The 18,397-nt window shown below is 47.0% G+C and overlaps 1 protein-coding gene across 1 annotated transcript in view; it reads left to right on the top strand.

Moving 5' to 3' along the window:
• Positions 1-2,229, top strand: part of LOC141113561 (uncharacterized) — a 22,210-nt gene extending 19,981 nt beyond the window's left edge. The window contains exon 6 of the mRNA XM_073606742.1: positions 1-2,229. This exon is cut by the window's left edge and continues 5,813 nt beyond it. The gene's annotated coding sequence lies outside the window, so the exon portion shown is untranslated.
• The last annotated feature ends 16,168 nt before the right edge of the window (positions 2,230-18,397 follow it).

Genomic DNA, 18,397 nt, shown 5'->3' with positions numbered 1-18,397 from the left:
CCCCACCAAAGAAGCTTTGGTCCGCCAAAGGAGGTAAAGAGTCTATGACCTATTACATGCTTTTGATATACACACGGAAAAAAAACAGGTTAGTGTGCACAGGAAACCATACAATTTACCTCTGCATAAAACCCTGGCAGAGGAACATCCCACCAATTAGCATAGGAGGGGAGGTTAACTGGAATGGCCCAGCTAGTTGTGCCAGGGGCTGAGTGTCAGAAACCAAGAAATCAGGTCGAGACAGAAGTACAGTTAAATCACACTTGTTTAATAATAAAAGTAAAAAGCATAGCCAAAGTTCAATAACCGGAACGGATAGTCAGCCAAGCCAGAAGTCAGGGATCAATGTAGTGGAACAGCAAGCGGGATCTGGAGCCAGAAGGGATGTCAGCAAAGCAAGTCTTGAACAGGATCGCAGGAGATTGTTTCTGTGATGTTGACCAAGGCGAAGGCAGAAATCCTCTGGACTGGACGGCTTAAGTAGGCAGGACTGACGAGCAGGATATCATCAACAGCTGAGTAACTGTGGAGAGATGGGAGCTGGCAATTAGCCGACAGCTAAGTGGCCAGCTCAGAGAAGGAAGGACTGAGCCCAGCCCTGACAGTGAGTTGGGATTGTCCACCACCAAATCTGCGGTGGAAGGGTCAGTTTCTTCAAGAGTCCTTTTTGCAATGAGAACGACCTCCTCAGAGCTTTCACCCAAAGTATCATATATTAGTCTTTTGGGCGGGTGAATAACCCTTCGCTCTCGCTGTTCTTTAGGTTCTGGGGTTACAGGCACACTGGTCTCTTCTTCTTCCTGCATATCAGCTTCAGCTTCCTCAATGAAGGATGGAAAGTCTTAGGGGTCTCTTGTCAGCAGGGAAGATTGAGGGTCTTCCAACTCTTCAAAAGGTGGACTTTGAGGTACAACCTCAGGAGCCTCTGGCCTGAGAGCCACCTCAGTCACCTTGGGAGGAGAAGAAAGGGGGTGGGTGGCAGGTCCTGGCATTTGAGATGGCCACAGACAATCTTTCTCTTCATCCTCGCTGTTTTCATCTTCAGCAAGGGGTACAGAGTGAGATCTAGTCACTGGCTGGGATCTTTCAGAGGCCGTGGGTGTGGACAGTAAATCTGGCTGTGGTGGCACATGAACTGCTTCTGACAGAGGCAACAGATGATTGTGTGGCTAAGTCTTCAGCAGGCCTGTGCATCCCTCTGGCCGGATTTGATATACTGGGTGTCTGGGCAGATGCTTGCAAACGACATAGGTTAGCCAACTTGTGCTTTCCAGGGACACCCAGGTTTCTCAGCAGTACCTTGTCATCCGGCTGTAGGTCCTGCACTCGTACCCTAAGGTCAAAGTTTATTTTGTTTCTCTGTCCTCAGGCATATGAGGCAGCTTGAGCCTTATCAAAGGTGGTTTTCAGACGTCTCTGAAGGCGATCCACATACCCTCTGTGGAAAGTTGCTAAGGTATGGTCGAGGGATGTGCCGAAGGCCAAGTCTACTGGCAGCCAGGCCTATGGTCCGAACATCAAACTATAGGGAGAGTAACCTGTGGCATCATTGGCGGTGCTGTTATAAGCATGCACAATAGCCACTATATGCTTGCTCCAGTGCTGCTTTTGTTCTGAACTTAGAGTTCCAAGTATATCCAGGAGGGTTCAGATGAATCTCTCTGGTTGAGGATCCCCTTGAGGATGATAAGGGGTGGTTTTAGACTTCCTGATGCCCAACAGGTCTGAAAGTCTCTTGATGAGACTACTCTTGAAATCTCTCCCTTGATCAGAGTGGATGCGTTGGGACAGACCATAGTGCACAAAGAATTTCTCAGCGAAGATCTTGGCCACCATGGATGCTTGTTGGTCCCTCGTGGAAAATGCCTGGGCATACCGAGTGAAATGCTCAGCCCTTCCTTCTCTGAGCTGGCCGCTCAGCTGTCAGCTAATTGCCAGTTCCATTTCTCTCCACAGTTACCCAGCAAGTCGTCCAGCTTGATCTCTGCCTTAACCTTTGTCAACATCACAAAGTCTTTCTCCTGCGTTCCTGTTGAAGACTTGCTAGGCTGACGTTCCTTCTGGCTCCTGATCCTGCTCGCTGTACTGCTACATTTATCTCTGGCTCTCTGACATTTGCTTGGCTGACTACCCGATCTGGTTACTGAACTCTGGCTTGTTTTGACTACGCTTACTCTGTTTACCTTATTATTATTAATATTATTATTAAACAAGTGTGATTTAACTATACTTCTGTCTCAGTCTGATTCATGGTTCCTGACAGTAGGGCAGTTAATACCGTCTCCGTATGTTTTTAAGGTAGGAATAGCTGCCATTTTTCTTCAGAATCGTCAGAGGGGCCCCTTCGGTAGACCAACCCTCTGTGCACCTGAAACCGATTCCACTCTCGGTGCAGCAGATGGGTTTCCTTCGGGGAGTCAGTGAGGAGCAAGTCAGGGCATTGGCCCTCCAAGGCCTTCAATGCCAAGCTACAGGGAGGGTCCTCCAACTGGTCCCTCCACAGGTCTTTGACAGCTTGGGCAGACCTTCATCCCTGACTTGGGCGACATTGCAATAACATCTGGGGACACCAACGACTGACACTACAACCTCTTCGGTCCTGGATCCTACTCCAGGTTGATGTTCTGCTCCTTGACATAAGGCTCGTACCTTTCAGGTGTCAGTTGGGCCTATTCTTCTGGAGGGTCTCTGGAACAAAGGGGGAATCAGCGTCTTGTTTCCTGACCCCAGTCGATACTTCAGGCTGAAAATAAACCCTGATAGAGCAGCCAACCATCTGTGACCCGTGGCGTCCAACTTGGTGGAAGTGAGGATGTAGGTGAGAGCATTGTTGTCGGTCTTGATCACGAACTCCGCTCCATACAGTTAATTCCTCAGCTTATCCACCTACTTCAAGGCCAGGAACTCAAGTTTGTGCATGGGATAGTTCTTTTCGGCGGGGGCCAAGTTCCGACTAACGTAGGCAACAGGCCGTAGATGGCAGTCATGCTCTTGATATAGCACCTCACCTAACCCATCTCGACTGGCGTCAAAGTGTAGCTCGTATGGCTTGGTTGGATCTTTATAGGCCACGACTGGAGCGGTTGTTAGGCTTCACTTCAGCTAGATAAAATCTCTTCACACTTCAGAGTCAATTGTTCCTGAACTAACTCTCTGGGTTTTCTGGGCCCTCCAGCTGGTCTGACAGGCTTCGCCAGATCAGGGTCAGCGTCTTAGCGAATCCCTTGACAAATCTTCTGTAATAAGAGCAGAATCCCAGAAATGGCCTAAGCTCAGTCACGTTGGTAGGCCTCGGCCAGGAGGTCAGTGGCTACTTCATCAGCAGACACAATGTGACCAAGGTAGTTGACCGAGGGATGATAAAACTGGCACTTTTCCAGAGACAGCTTCAACCCCCTCACCATGGAGTCTCTTAAGGACCTTCTGCAGAAACTCTACATGCTCTTCCAGGGTCTTGCTGAAAAGGATGATGTCGTCTAAGTATACCAACACCCCGATCAGTTTCATGTCACCCACGGTCTTCTCCATTAGCCTTTGGAAGGTGGCTGGGGCACCAGACAGGCCTTGATGCATACAGTCAAATCCAAACATCCCCTGCGGGGTAATGAAAATGGTCTTCTCCCGATCCTCAGGGTGCATGGGGATTTGGTAATACCCACTCTTCAAATCCAGCATGCTGAACCACTTCGCTCCTGACAAGCTCTGCAAGTCATCTTATATCCTTGGGGTGGTATATTGGTCGGGAATGGTCCTTCAGTTCAGCGTCCGGTAGTCAATACCCAGCCTCAGTGACCTATTCTTCTTCCGTACCACCACTATTGGGGAAAGTATAGACTCTGGGACTCTCGGATGATACCTGCCCTCTTCAACTCTGCCAGTTGTTCATGCAGATCCTCCAAGTCCCCTAAAGTAATCCATCAAACGCTTTCCCTGAACGGCTTATGCACACGAAGAGATGGATCTGGTATTGGGCACTTTTTGTACACCCCACATCAAATTCCCTCTTGGAGAATGCAGCCTGCCATCTCAGGAGCTGAGTCTTGGCCCTTTCCTTCCATTCAGGCAAAAGGGGAGTATTTTTCGGATAGAGCTCCTCCACAGAGACCCCATCCTTTGCTCCCCCCACCAAATCAGATGGTCGGGACTGGGGTGGCCAGATTCACTTGTCCCAGCAACATCTGAGCCGGCATCTTCACTGGCGAGGCTGTTATGTTGCGGACACTAACCAAGATCTTCCCGTGACTTCTTTGCAACCCTTTTTTTGAAACCACCTTGGGAATTATCTCCACTCCCATGTCTTCTCTCTGTCCGTCTGATTGAAGGACAATGAAAGGGCCTGCTTGCTTCCAATTTAGCTTGACAGATGCTCGTAAATAGGCCACTTTACCAGGCTGTAACACCTTCTCACACTTGTCCAAGCGCCAGATCTTTCCCTTCTGTTTTTGTACCAGGTGCTGGTAGGCTTGTCTCAGCATGGGGTGCAAACTTGTAGTTGAAGTGCCCGGCTCCAGAACAAGAGGTGTCAACAGCGTTCTGACAAGATCAGTATTGGTCCCTATGATGAGAGAACTCTTACTGGCCCCTGGTGGGCGACGACAGACCACTGCCTGAGTTTCAAAAGTCTCGGCTTTCCCAGCCATGGAGGGATCGAAGGTCAGCTTGACCGGTAGATAGCCATCATAGGGGAAGTTCTGAGCCACAATGCCCCATATCTGCAACTCTTCCAACTTCTGCAAAGGCAGGTGCTTGAGGTGCCTGTCATAGAAGTCTCCGTAGAGAAGGGTCACTTAAGCTCTAATATCCAGAAGGGCTTTGGTTTAGACTCCCTTTACTTGGATGGGAACAATAGGAGAAGGTCCCACCAGCTTGTCAGGGAGCATGCGAGGTACTGATTGGGCTTAAGTCTGCGCTAAGTTCTGGGAGTCTGGTGTGCATTGACTCTCCGACACCAGGCAGCATTTGTCAAAAGAAACATGACACTGGGTTGCTTGGAGGCAACAACGGGGGGCCCTCTGCAAGGGTTTGGACTTTCGCTGTTGTCTCTTCGTGTCATTGGTTTTGAGCCAACTACCGTAGATGGGCACCCGGTTGGCTCCTTCACCAGAGCCCTCCGAAGTTTCCCTCTGGCTTCTGGCACTGTGCTTCAGGCTTCACTGGGCTTGGACACACCTGTTGATTAATGTCCCACATAATTTCAGCATACCTCGGTATGCTCAATGGCAATCCTCACTGGTACACATGAAAATGCTCATCACCGCCTCCAATATAGACACTAGTATGGATATGCGTGCATCGCTACCAAATATCCATAATATCCCTGTAATTATGGATAATCAAACATTAAAATCACTTGATCTTACCGGATCTAATGAATATCAATTAGCTGGGGTGATTTTTTGGCCAGAAAATTTGATAAGAGGGGGCCAGCCCCCCTCATTAATCACTTAATAAGTCTCTAATTATGTTAGATCTAACGTTAAAACCACTTGATCTTACCGGATCTAACGAATACCTATTAGCCTGAATGATTTTTGACCAGAAAATTTGATAAGGGGGGGGCTAACCCGTCCATATGTACCACCTAATATCTCTATTTTGATGTGGAATATCTCTGAAATGATGTGAGATCTAACGTTAAAACCACTTGATCTTACCAGATCTAACGAATATCTATTAGCCTGAATGATTTTTGGCCAGACAATTTGATAAGGGGGGGCCAGACCGTCCATATGTACCACCTAACATCTCTATTTTGATGTGGAATATCTCTGAAATGATGTGAGATCTAACGTTAAAACCACTTGATCTTACCGGATCTAACGAATATCTATTAGCCTGAATGAATTTTGGCCAGAAAATTTGATAAGGGGGGGCCAGCCCCCCTCATTAATCACTTAATAAGTCTCTAATTATGTGAGATCTAACGTTAAAACCACTTGAACTTACCGGATCTAACAAATTGCTTCCAAAATAGAAAACTGTTTGGTCAATTTTTTGATAAGGGGGGGCTGATGACGGGTTGGCCCCCCCAGCAAATAACTGTTAATATTGCTTCTTCTGTGTGAGATCTAACGCAAACAACGATTGATCTAACCTGATCTAACAAAGATCTAACAAACTGCATAAGATTTTTTCAAAAATTTTGATATGGGGGGGCTAACCCGACAGAGGTTGGCTACATTACTACACACAGTGGGACTATGGAGAACGAACACATCCACTCTTTAATGCCCCGTACACACGGTCGGATTTTCCAACGGAAAATGTGTGATAGGACCTTGTTGTTGGAAATTCCGACCGTGTGTGGGCTCCATCACACATATTCCATTGGATTTTCCGACACACAAAGTTTGAGAGCAGGATATAAAATTTTCCGACAACAAAATCCGTTGTCGGAAATTCCGATCGTGTGTACACAAATCCGACGGACAAAGTGCCACGCATGCTCAGAATAAATACAGAGATGAAAGCTATTGGCCACTGCCCCGTTTATAGTCCCAACGTACGTGTTTTACGTCACCGCGTTTAGAACGATCGGATTTTCCGACAACTTTGTGTGACCGTGTGTATGCAAGACAAGTTTGAGCCAACATCCGTCGGAAAAAATCCTAGGATTTTGTTGTCGGAATGTCCGAACAAAGTCCGACCGTGTGTACGGGGCATCACAGGAAGCAGGAAAAAAAAAATAATAATAATAAAAAAAAAAAAAAAACTTAAGGATACATGCCTTACAACCAAAAACATAACGATTTTATTAAAACAAAGGAGAAGAAGAGGTGGGACTTTGAATGAAGCACACAGCAGTACAGGAGTAAGTCAAGTGACTAAAAATACATTTATTGGTATAATCCATGGTGTGTAAAAAACATTTTGGGCATCCAACCTCTAAAAATGCAGTGGGCATCAGGCCTCTATATAGTAAACCATGGATTAATTGTACATAAATTTCACAATAAGTCATATCCGATGTTCATATAAAGCAAGGGTAACAATACATAGGAGGTGTGTACATTTGATGCTAGGGATAAACCCAGAATGGCCATAGTAAATAAAACAAAAAGGTAATAATAAAAGAATCTTATTGCCATAATAGTTAATTATGGGTGTAGATAGAGTAATTGAAATCTATATATTCCATGATTAGGGAGAAATGGTAATAATTCAAGGCCCTACGCGACTCGCAGTGTAGCAACCGCTCGTCAGGAGCATCCATCATGGAATGATTGTCTGCATCAGCAATCCAGTAAACAGCATCCAGAATCACAAAAAAGCCGCAGAGCAACGCCGCCGGGCGCCAGGGTGGTCTGCGGGAATGATGACAACCGCCACAGGCACATCCAGAGTTGGTGGGTGCAATGAGTGTAGGATGCGAACATCCATGTGGGAAACCGAATGTGCACGGTGAATGAACATAATCCATACATGTGAGTGTGATCCATGGGGGAAAGGAGAGTGGTTAACTATTTTATTGGAATTTTATGGGATAGACCAACACAAAGTGGCACATAATTGTGAAGTGGAAGGAAATGATAAATGGTTTTCAAAGTCTTTTACAAATAAATATGTGAAAAGTGTGGTGTGCATTTGTATGGCGCCCCCCTGAGTCAATACTTTGTAGAACCACCTTTCTCTGCAATTACAGCTGCAAGTCTTTTTTGGGGATGTCTCTACCAGCTTTGCACATCTAGAGAGGGACATTTTTGCCCATTCTTCTTTGCAAAATAGCTCAAGTTCTGTCAGATTGGATGGAGAGCGTCTGTGAACAGCAATTTTCAGGTCTTGCCACAGATTCTCAATTAGATTTAGGTCTGGACTTTGACAGGGTCATTCTAACGCATGAATATGCTTTGATCTAAACCATGAGTGCTCAACCTGTGGCCCTCCAGCTGGTGCGGAACTAAAAGTCCCATGAGGCTTTGCAAGACTGTTAGTTACAAGCATGACTCCCACAGGCAGAGGCATGATGGGACTTGTAGTTAGGCAGCAGCTAGAGGGCCACAGGTTGAGCACCCATGATCTAAACCATTCCATTGTAGCTCTGGCTGTATGTTTAGGGTTGTTGTCCTGCTGAAAGGTGAACCTCCGCCCCAGTCTCAAGTTTTTTGCAGACTAACAGGTTTTCTTCTAAGATTGTCCTGTATTTGGCTCCATCCATCTTCCCATCAACTCTGACCAGCTTCCCTGTCCCTGCTGAAGAAAAACATCCCCACAACATGATGCTGCCACCACCATGTTTCACAATGGGGATGGTGTGTTCAGGGTGATGTGCAGTGTTAGTTTTCCGCTACACATAGCGTTTTGCTTTTAGGCCAAAAAGTAAAATTTTGGTCTCATCTGACCAGAGCACCTTCTTCCACATGTTTGCTGTGTCCCCCACATGGCTTCTTGCAAACTGCAAATGGGACTTATTATGGCTTTCTTTCAACAATGGCTTTCTTCTTGCCACTCTTCCATAGAGGCCAGATTTGTGGAGAGCACAACTAATAGTTGTCCTGTGGACAGATTCTCCCACCTGAGCTGTGGATCTCTGCAGAGTTATACTCCTCCAAAATACCATGGGCCTCTTGGTTGCTTCTCTGATCAATGCTCTCCTTGCCCGGCCTGTCAGTTTAGTTGGACGGCCATGTCTTGGTAGGTTTGCAGTTGCGCCACACTCTTTCCATTTTCGGTTGATGGATTGAACAGAGCTCCGTGAGACTTTCAAAGCTTGGTATTTTTTTATACCCTAACCCTGCTTTAAACTTCTCCCTGATCTGTCTGGTGTGTTCCTTGGCCTTCATGATGTGGTTTGTTCACTAAAGTTCTCAAACAAACCTCTGAGGGCTTCACAGAGTAGCGGTATTTATACTGAGATTAAATTACACACAGGTGGACTCCATTTACTAATTAGGTGACTTCTGAAGGCAATTGGTTCCACTAGATTTTAGTTAGGGGTATCAGAGTAAAGGGGGCTGAATACAAATGCACCCCACACTTTTCACATATTTATTTGTAAAAAAATGTTGAAAACCATTTATGATTTTCCTTCCACTTCACAATTATGGGCCACTTTGTGTTGGTCTATCACATAAAATCCCAATAAAACACATTTACAATTTTTGGTTGTAACATGACAAAAGGGGTATGAATACTTTTTCAAGGCACTGTACTTGAAGAGTTTTCTTTTTACAGACAATATTTGTTGTGCCCGATTGTCTGCATCTCAAATTCTTACAGTATAAAGTTGGCAATGGGGCAAACATCTCAACCCCGTCGTACTTTTACAACTAATGGCTGGTGATGAAATTACAACAGTTTTCACTAACTGTGATCTACAACACAACAAAAAGAAAGAATTAAAAAAAAAAATAAAAAAGCGGTAGACTTTGCCCCTACTCTACTCTGATAGAACCAACTATTCCTAAACTCAGCACCCCCACAGCATTGTGGTTTCTGTACAGCACTATTTATGTTTAACCCCTAGGTACCAACTGCATGGCAATATGCGGCCTCTTGGTGGCCAGGCCTTGGCACAGAAGGGCTGCACATTTGCGTGCATTAAAGCTGTGCCGAGAGCGTGCGCCCTTTGTGTTCCCGGCACAGTGACCGGCGGCTCACGAAAAGCCCCCAATCTTCTTGCGATCAAAAGTTTTCCGGTCACGTGCCCGCCATGACAGCCAATCATGGCAGTCACAAGCCCTACCCCACTTCCCGGAATGCCAAACCCTTAAAGGGCCTGCGGGAGCCGGCGCCAAGGGGCTAAAGCCCGCCATGGTTTAAAACTTGGCCTGCTCAGCAGGGACTGTCCAAAATTCAAACTATTGGCAGGCTGAGTGTACCCAAGTCAATCCGTCGAGCATGTTGGATTTTTGGCATGCAATTATTGCCAGTGGCTATAGTCGCTAGCAATAATCACTATAAAGCTTCCCGTGCCTCCCCACTGCCGGAAGAACACAATTCCACGGGAAGGATTCCCCCATCAACATTGACTGTGTTCATTGGGGAAGCAAGCGATTTTCTTTTCTGCACCATCTATGGCCTGCCTAACGCTTGTGTACACTCCTGGCTTCTGCTTAACCACCAGCTACAGGAGCAATATATTTTTCTGAAAGCAGAGACCTCGAGGAATAAAATGGTGGCAATTTACAAGTTTTTCAATTGCACACTTTTTGTTCAGCTGTTTATTAAATTCATGAAAATAAAAATTCAATAAAATTTTAGTGCAAGCAAACATTATACCCAATCTTTTTGGTAAATTTGTAATTTGGTAAAGGGACAGGGTTGCATTAAAGTGGTTGTAAACCCTTACCTATACCCAGTGAAGTGACTGGCCTCACAGAGATTAAACAAATTCTCCTACATAAGTTGTACCTGTTTATTTGCAAGATAATATAGACAAGCCTTGCGAGCCACATAAGGGTTAATGCCTTATAAAATAATGAATAAATCTTGAGTGAAAGCCAGCTGCAAACACTAATCACATTTCATAATCGTGTGAATGATGTTAAAGAAATACAAATGTGTCTGCGCTAGATTGAAAAAATACCATATAGGTGATTGCAGTAAGTGCTACGTGCCAAAATAACCAAAAATAAATGTGCTTATGCTGACCAATAATTAATCAGAAATAGCTATTAGTGCGTAATGCATGTAATATTCAAAGTGCAAAGTGCAATATTAGAAATAAAAAACACACAATCTAAGTGCCAAGTCGGGAATGAAATAGCAACCATTCCTCATAAAAGTCCTGACTGTTGGATAACATATGTTGTACACTTATATTAATACCCTTCTTACCTTTCTACTCCCAATAAATCAAACCACACCAAACTTGGAGTAAAAAAGGCCGTAGCAGCCTACTTTATTAAAACAATATATATTTTATAACTTTCTTATAAAAAACTCTTTCATCAAAAAACAATCGACAATAAACATCTGTTATTCCCTGAAAACTTTTTAAACTAAAGAGCGTTGGTCTGCGCTATCACTTAAAATCATTCTGATGTTCATCACCCACTTAGCACTGCGGTACTTATCAAACTATCTCAACTATGCCTCAAGCCGACAAGCTGGCTCAGAGACTAACAATTCCCGCAGTGCCCCATTATCACTTCCCGGTTAACCTCCGTTAACCGGGAACCAAAAGACCTCCGGATCTATAACACCGTTAGATCCACCCACTTACTTTTTCCATCTTCCTTCCTTTTTACAGACCAACGCCCGCCACCGCATACAACGAGTAATACCTTACTCTTGGATGCCCCTCCACACCCTTATGGCTCGCTGTATTCCATCCTGCAAACCTAACGTCCACAAATCTATCCCCACATCATTAAGATGTACCCCATCAGCTCTCAGATACCTCCACGTTTCGAATTCCAGTTCGGGATGTCTGATTGCTAAACAACCATTGCGTACCATAAATTTGCTCACCTCCCTATTTATCTTTTTTCTGGCCCGATTTACACCTTCCACTGACCTGGCCATTCTCCAAGATGTCCTAGCCACCATATCCGACCATATGAATATAGTCTTGGGGAATAATTCCATCAATCGCCACACGTCTCCTTTTATATCGCGCGTGATGTCCACCATGGATCTGATGCTTAAATCATTACCTCCAACGTGTAAAATTAACACATCCGGTGGTCCTTCCCGCAGGGCATGTTTCTTAACCTCAGGAAGCAATCTACTCCACAGCATCCCAGGTACCCCCAACCACTTAATATAAACCTCCCTTTTATCAAAACCTAACTGCCTACCATCCCTACGAGCATCCCCTCTTCTTGCCCCCCAACACACATAAGAATGGCCCATAATCCAGACCATTCCTGGCGCCGTACCTGTAATTAGAAGAAGACAAGAAAACTATACTAAAACACTATCCTACAAAAAAAACTTCCATTACTAAACTTAATTACAGTCCTATACCCCTAGCTTCCTTCCAATTCTACCACCAAATGAGGCCTAACGTAAGACCGGAACCTCTGCGATTCCCACCTTCCAATGCGTTTCACCGCTTCCACATCCAACCCAATTTTGGCTGCTTCAGTAGCCGCTCCAATCCTAAACGAGTGGGATGAAAATTCTTTGTCCTGTAATCCCACCCCCCTCAGGCATCTTCTAAAAACTGTTATGAACTGAAACTTAGACAAAAAACTACCGTCCAGGTGAATTAATAAAGGACCTTGTACATATGGACGGACTTGTAAGTACTGCACTACCGTGCTTACTGGGCACAGGCAAGATCCCTGAATCGGGTAAACCCTCACTACCCTGCCTTTTCCTGTTTGATCAGTTTTTGACCTTTTTACCACTAACGTCAAACCTCCACGCTCCACCTGAACTTCCTGCCATCCCAAACCACCTTGAACTTTTTTTGCCGGACTAACCAGCTCGCTTATCCTGAACGCCCCAAAAAAAGCCATTACAAATGCCGCCTTAAACAATGCTACTTCATACTCTGAAGAGCATACCTCCCCCAACTTTGTCACAATTCTCCCCAGAATCTCAAACGTCACTGGTCTTCTTGCATCCTTCATGATTCTCTTTTTCCTATACCCCTTAAGCGCTTGACGCACCCAAAAATCCTTCGTGACATCCAGCTGACCCTGTAACTTAAATAGGAACGCTAACCCCGCTAACTGAGTATTTAACACCGCCACTGATGCCCCTTCCTCCATTTTCCTTGCCACGTAATATAGCAATAACAAACGCAAATTTGTACCTGACGGCTCCTCACCGATGGCCTGAATAAATCCCATCCACTCTTTCCACACTTTTGAGTACGCCGCCCAAGTGGCCCCACTTACCGACTGCTTGATCCATCCCGCGATGACGCCAACGGTATCTCCCACAGCCACTCGGGACAAGGTACCCCTTGTTGCTCCGCTTCCGGCGCCAACTCTCGGAACCTGTCCCACTGGAAGCGAGATAACGCATCAGCTACCACATTCTCCACCCCCGGCAAGTGTACGGCATGAATGTACACGTTCAATTGCAAACATCTTAACACTAAATGCTGTAACAATTTGATTACTGGCGAAGACGATGCTGTCACCCTATTTATAACTTGCACCACCCCCAAATTGTCCCCGTGGAAAAGCACCTTCAGATCCCTGAAAGATGGGCCCCATAGCTCCACTGCCAGTACTACTGGAAACAATTCCAATAACACCAAATTTTTGATAAAACCCTCCTCTATCCATGACTGAGGCCAAGGACCTGCACTCCACCGGCCCTGAAAAAACGCCCCAAAACCCGTGGACCCTGCCGCATCAGTGAATAATTCCATATCAAAATTACTTACCGGTCCTGCCATCCACATCGCCCTTCCGTTGAAGGATTCCAAGAAAGTATGCCATACCCTTAAATCTTCTCTGTGCGATTTTACCAATCGCACAAAATGTCTTGGCGATTTTACCCCACTTGTGCTAGCCGCCAGCCGGCGGCTGAACACTCTCCCCATTGGCAGTATGCGGCAGGCAAAATTTAGCTTACCAAGAACCGATTGCAGTGCTCTCAGCTGCACTTTCTTTAAACCAATTAACCCAGCAATCTCTTTCTTTAAGTCTTCCAATTTGTCTTCCGGCAACCTACATTCCATTGCCTCAGAATCCAGTACAATGCCTAGGAACGTGATGACCGTGCAAGGTCCCTCCGTCTTTTCATTGGCCAATGGAATGCCGAATCTGTCAGCGATATGTTGCAGTGTCGCCAATAAAACCGTACAGATTCTAGATGATGCCGGCCCTATGCGTAAAAAATCATCCAGGTAGTGAATTATTGAATTCACACCCGATACGTCCCGCACCACCCATTCCAAGAAAGAGCTGAATTGTTCAAATATCGCACACGATATTGAACAACCCATTGGCAAGCATTTGTCCACATAAAAATCCCCTTTCCAATGGCACCCCAGCAATCTAAAACTATCCGGATGTACCGGCAATAACCGAAAAGCCGATTCGACATCGGCCTTGGCCATCAACGCTCCTTTGCCATAACGGCGCACCCAACCCACAGCGGCATCGAATGACGTATAAGTCACCGAGCATGCCTCCTGATCAATGGCATCATTCACCGATCCCCCTTTCGGGAAAGACAGGTGGTGAATGAGCCTGAATTTGTTGTTTTCCTTCTTGGGCACCACACCTAGCGGTGATACCACCAAGTCAACTATTGGTGCCCTCCGAAAAGGACCTCCCATTCTCCCCATTGCAACCTCCTTTGCCAGCTTCTCAGAAACCACTTCCGGATGTTGCAATGCGGACCGTAAATTATTTGGCACTTGGGGAACTACCGTCATCCTGCATGGTATCCTAAAACCCCCCGTGAAACCCTCGTCCAACAACCTCGCAGCTTGTCTGTCCGGATACTTACCGAGAAACGGTCGCATCCTTTCCACTTTCACCGGAGTCCTCCCTTTTGTTCCCAACGTCCCCAGTTCTGCCTTTTCCTTGCTTATAGCATCTAGATGCTGGATGCGTTCCCCCACAGCCTGAGCACTCGTGCTTATACTTACATGTCGCACCAAATTTACAGGCTCCGGAATTGTATTGCCAACAAACCCCCTTTTTGTTTCCAGCCGAGTGTCCCAGGGCTGATGGGCCACCGGCTCCCCCCTGAAAAAACTGGTTCGGAGCCCGCGTCGTCGTCATCAAACGCATCCACAAGCTAATGTCCTTGTGGTCCCAACGCAGCTCTGGCCGTATCGCTCTCCGCTGCCTGAACTGCTCGTCGTATCTCAGCCAGCCCGTGCCGCCATACACTCTGTAGGCCTCCCCTATGGCATCCTGATAGCAGAATAATGCTGAACAGTGCTCCGGATGCTTCTCCCCAATTACGCTCGCCATGATTGCAAACGCTTGCAACCAGTTGGCAAATGTCCTCGGTATCAGCCGATACCTCCTCTTCTCCTCATCGTCCTTCTTAGAACTGTCTGGCTTGACCCTATCCAAGTTAAATTTTTCCAAAGGTAATAGTGAAAATATTTCCACATACTCACCTTTCCATAATTTTTCCCGTACCTCCTGTTTTAAGTGCGCTCCCAAAGGCCCTTCGTAACACACATACACCTCGCAGCGCGCTGCATCCGCCAGCCTGGTTATATCCTGCCTCTCTGCTGTCTCCGCAGCTTTATCCTTCCCCTGCGCAACTTCACTCCCCGTGGACTCTAGGGCGGTAACCGCAACTGTTGCTGCGGGCGTCCCCACTCCTGCCGCATTACCGCTGCCTCCCACTGGCGGGACCCACGCCGCTGCCGGGCCTCCTGCCATACGCTCTCCAGCCTCAAACCTTTGCACTAAATCTTTAATGCCCTCCAAAAATCCCAATAAGCCTGCGCCCCCTGCCGTTGGGACCACCCCCCTTGTGTTGCCCTCAGGCCTAGTTGTGTCCTGTCCTACCCTGCTTCTCCCTTCTAACCCCAGATGCGGTGACTTACCGGGCTGCACAGGTGTTGCCCCATCAGCCGACTGTCTGCTCTCCTCCTCGTCAGTGCTCCTGGAAGGGGGGGGCGCCTCCTCTTCCGATTCCGACACTTCTTCCTGTTCTCCCGGATCTCTCTCTTCTCCTTCCACTTCCGAAAGCCCGCGAGTCCTGGTAACCGTGGCTGCTGCCGTCATCTCCATCCTTTCTCTCTTTTTAGCTTCATATCCTCTCGGTGCCTTGTGGACAGCCTTTGCAGGGCCGGTGCAGGATACCGCAGCCCTGTAGGCCTCCGCTCTTCCTTCTCTTTGCCCTCCTCTGCCTCTGTCTTTTTTCTTATTCATGCTGTCCCCTGCCGGATTAGACAGCCCAGGGACAGCAGCATCTCTCATAGTGCCATTAGAGCCCTCCGCCGTCATCCGGGGGGCGGGGCTCGCGCTCCCCGCTCGTCTCCTTCTACCAGTCCCGCCATGCGCTCTCTCCCCGCAATGTGACGCCGGGGATGTGACAGCTCCTCCGCTCCCTCTGCCTGGCTTCCTCTTCGCAGGAGGGCATCCCTGCTCCCCGTCACCGCTCCTACCCGCCCTTCTGCTCCCCGCCCGCTCAGGAGAGAAACGCTCGGGCGGACGGGACCTCCTAGCTCTGACGCCGCTCCCCTCTCCTACGTTAGGCTGCGGTCCTGCTCTCTCCATGGCTGCCCCGATCGCTGCCTGCAGCCATGCCGTGCCCCTCACCTCAGCCTCCGCCCGCAGTTGTGCCATTATGCGCTCTACCTCTGCCATGCTGCTGTCCACCAACTTTCCTCCAGAATTCTGTTAACCCCTCCCAGGTTAACCTTCTTAAATACTACCCCACCCTTCCTGTCCCTCCCCCTCGGCTCCATTTTAACCATTCCTTCCCCCCACTGTTCCCACTGTCATGCATGCCCTCCATTTTATGCATTCCATGCTGCATTTCGGGCCTTTCTTTATAGTTCAAAAAGTGTATATCCAAAATTATATATAAATATAAAGTGCTCAAAAAATGTGTCCATAATCAGTGAAGCTCATCCATCCTGTTCTTCCAAAAAGTGCAACACCATAAAGCATGCCTTAGTGTGTTCCAGTGACCCCCAAAAGCGTATGCGCTCACCTTACAGTGTGTGACACAGTAATTAAACTCTGTCAAACACGCTTTGGAGCCACTCCTGTGCTCAAATGGAATCAACTGTGCAGGCCTCCAATGTTCTCAGTCATGATATCATATGCAAGAGAAAAGAAACTCCATAGCGCAACATTGTAACATAATGAAGGATCTTTATTGTAAACAAAACTCTCCCCTCATAGGGGTACTCACATGCTGTGGGTGCGTGAGTGCACCATCCTATACAGGCATAAACATAAAACAGGCCGATCGTGAGGTATAGCGTGCGGTGCGGTGTGTGCCTCAATCTCTCTCTCTCTCTCTCTCTCTCTCTCTCTCTCTGCTGACAGCTCCGTCCAGGCCCCTCCCCTGTTTATTTGCAGCCCTCTCCTCTACATCCATTCAAAGTGCTGAATTTATAAAAGTGTCTGAGCGGTCATAAAAAAAAAAAAAAAAAAAAAAGGGGGTGGAGAGCTGAAGTTACACTCTGCAGAGCTCAGCGAGGAAAGCTCTGAAAACTGATTGGAAGAAAGAGACACCCCCCCCTTCACGCGGCAACAGCTGAAAACAGAGGATATAGATATGGGGGTTTTCATATACTGTACAGGTAAAAAAAAAAAAAAAAAAAGTGATACAAAATGTAAGCAACAGTGTAAGAATAAAATTAATAAAATTAATTTAAAGTGCCCCCCGTGCATCAGTCCCACACGCACCGTGAACATCAGATCATGGGCAGTAATTCTAGCACCAGACCTCCTCTGTAAATCTAAAGTGGTCACATGTAAAGGCTTTTAAAGCGTCGCCTATAGATAGTAAAATTTACTTTGCTTGTCACTGTTGCACGGGCATGCACAATTTTAAAGCAGGACACGTTTGGTATGTATTTTCTCTGCGTAACATCATCTTTGATATTTTGCAAAAACAAAAAAAAAAGTTATGTATTGTGTTTATGTAGCACCCTCTAGTGTGCTAGAATGGCATTGTACATAGTTGCCAGTGTAGGAAAATTTAGCCTGACTGAGAGCCAAGGTGGGTTGAATCAGGGTCAGGGTGAGTGACTCAGGGAGGCTGTATGACTTAACAGGCAGCATCTCTGGTACCCCCCCCCCCCCCCGACTTGCTAGAACCTTGGAGAAGCTTCTAGAAGTAGACGGTGGGGGTTAGGAGGAGCTGCTTGGCATATCCATGATGGCCCTAGCCAATTCCCAGCAAAATAGACTGCTAAGGGGCAGGTCATCTCAAATAATCACGGGTCCTGCCAGCAGGGGCAGTCAGGTGGAAGATGAAGTCCTGAGTAGGCTGTCGTGGCCCTTGAGGGCACCCCCTAGTCTGGGGGCGACCTTTGGGAGCAGGTGTGAGAACAGTGAGAGAGTCAGCACATCCAGGAGATCTCCAGAAGACAGCTGTCTGGGAGGACTGTGGAGAAGTAGCCAGGAGGACTAGCGAAAGGAGCAGCTGCAGCCAGGTGGGTTGGCAGTGCCTGAAGAGGTGGTGTTGGGATCCATAGCCACAGGGATGTCAGTTAGACACTGGACCTTGCTACACAGCCAAAGGGGCCCGGGGTCCCTGCCAGTAATGGGCCATTGCTTAAGATCTGAATGATTGCCTTTTGTCAGAGCCACCAGTGTGCCAGCTGAGTCTGTCTTTGCAAGCGAGTGCTGTTGGAAGTGAAAGAGTGTACATAGAGACTGTATATAGGAAGGGTTGTTCCTAAAGAGAGTTTTCTGAAGTCAAGCGTGCATCCCATAATTTTCCCAATCCCCATCCAAGTTCTAACCCCTCAAATAAAACAAAACAAAAAAAAAAACAAAAAAATCAAAAACAAAGCACTGGACTGTTTTCTGACTCTGAGCGCCTGTAAAGATGC

This window comes from Aquarana catesbeiana, linkage group LG12, assembly GCF_042186555.1.
Source record: "Aquarana catesbeiana isolate 2022-GZ linkage group LG12, ASM4218655v1, whole genome shotgun sequence".
Lineage (NCBI taxonomy): Eukaryota > Metazoa > Chordata > Amphibia > Anura > Ranidae > Aquarana > Aquarana catesbeiana.
Note: the sequence above shows the minus strand (reverse complement) of the source record. Positions and strands in the feature narration are given on the sequence as shown.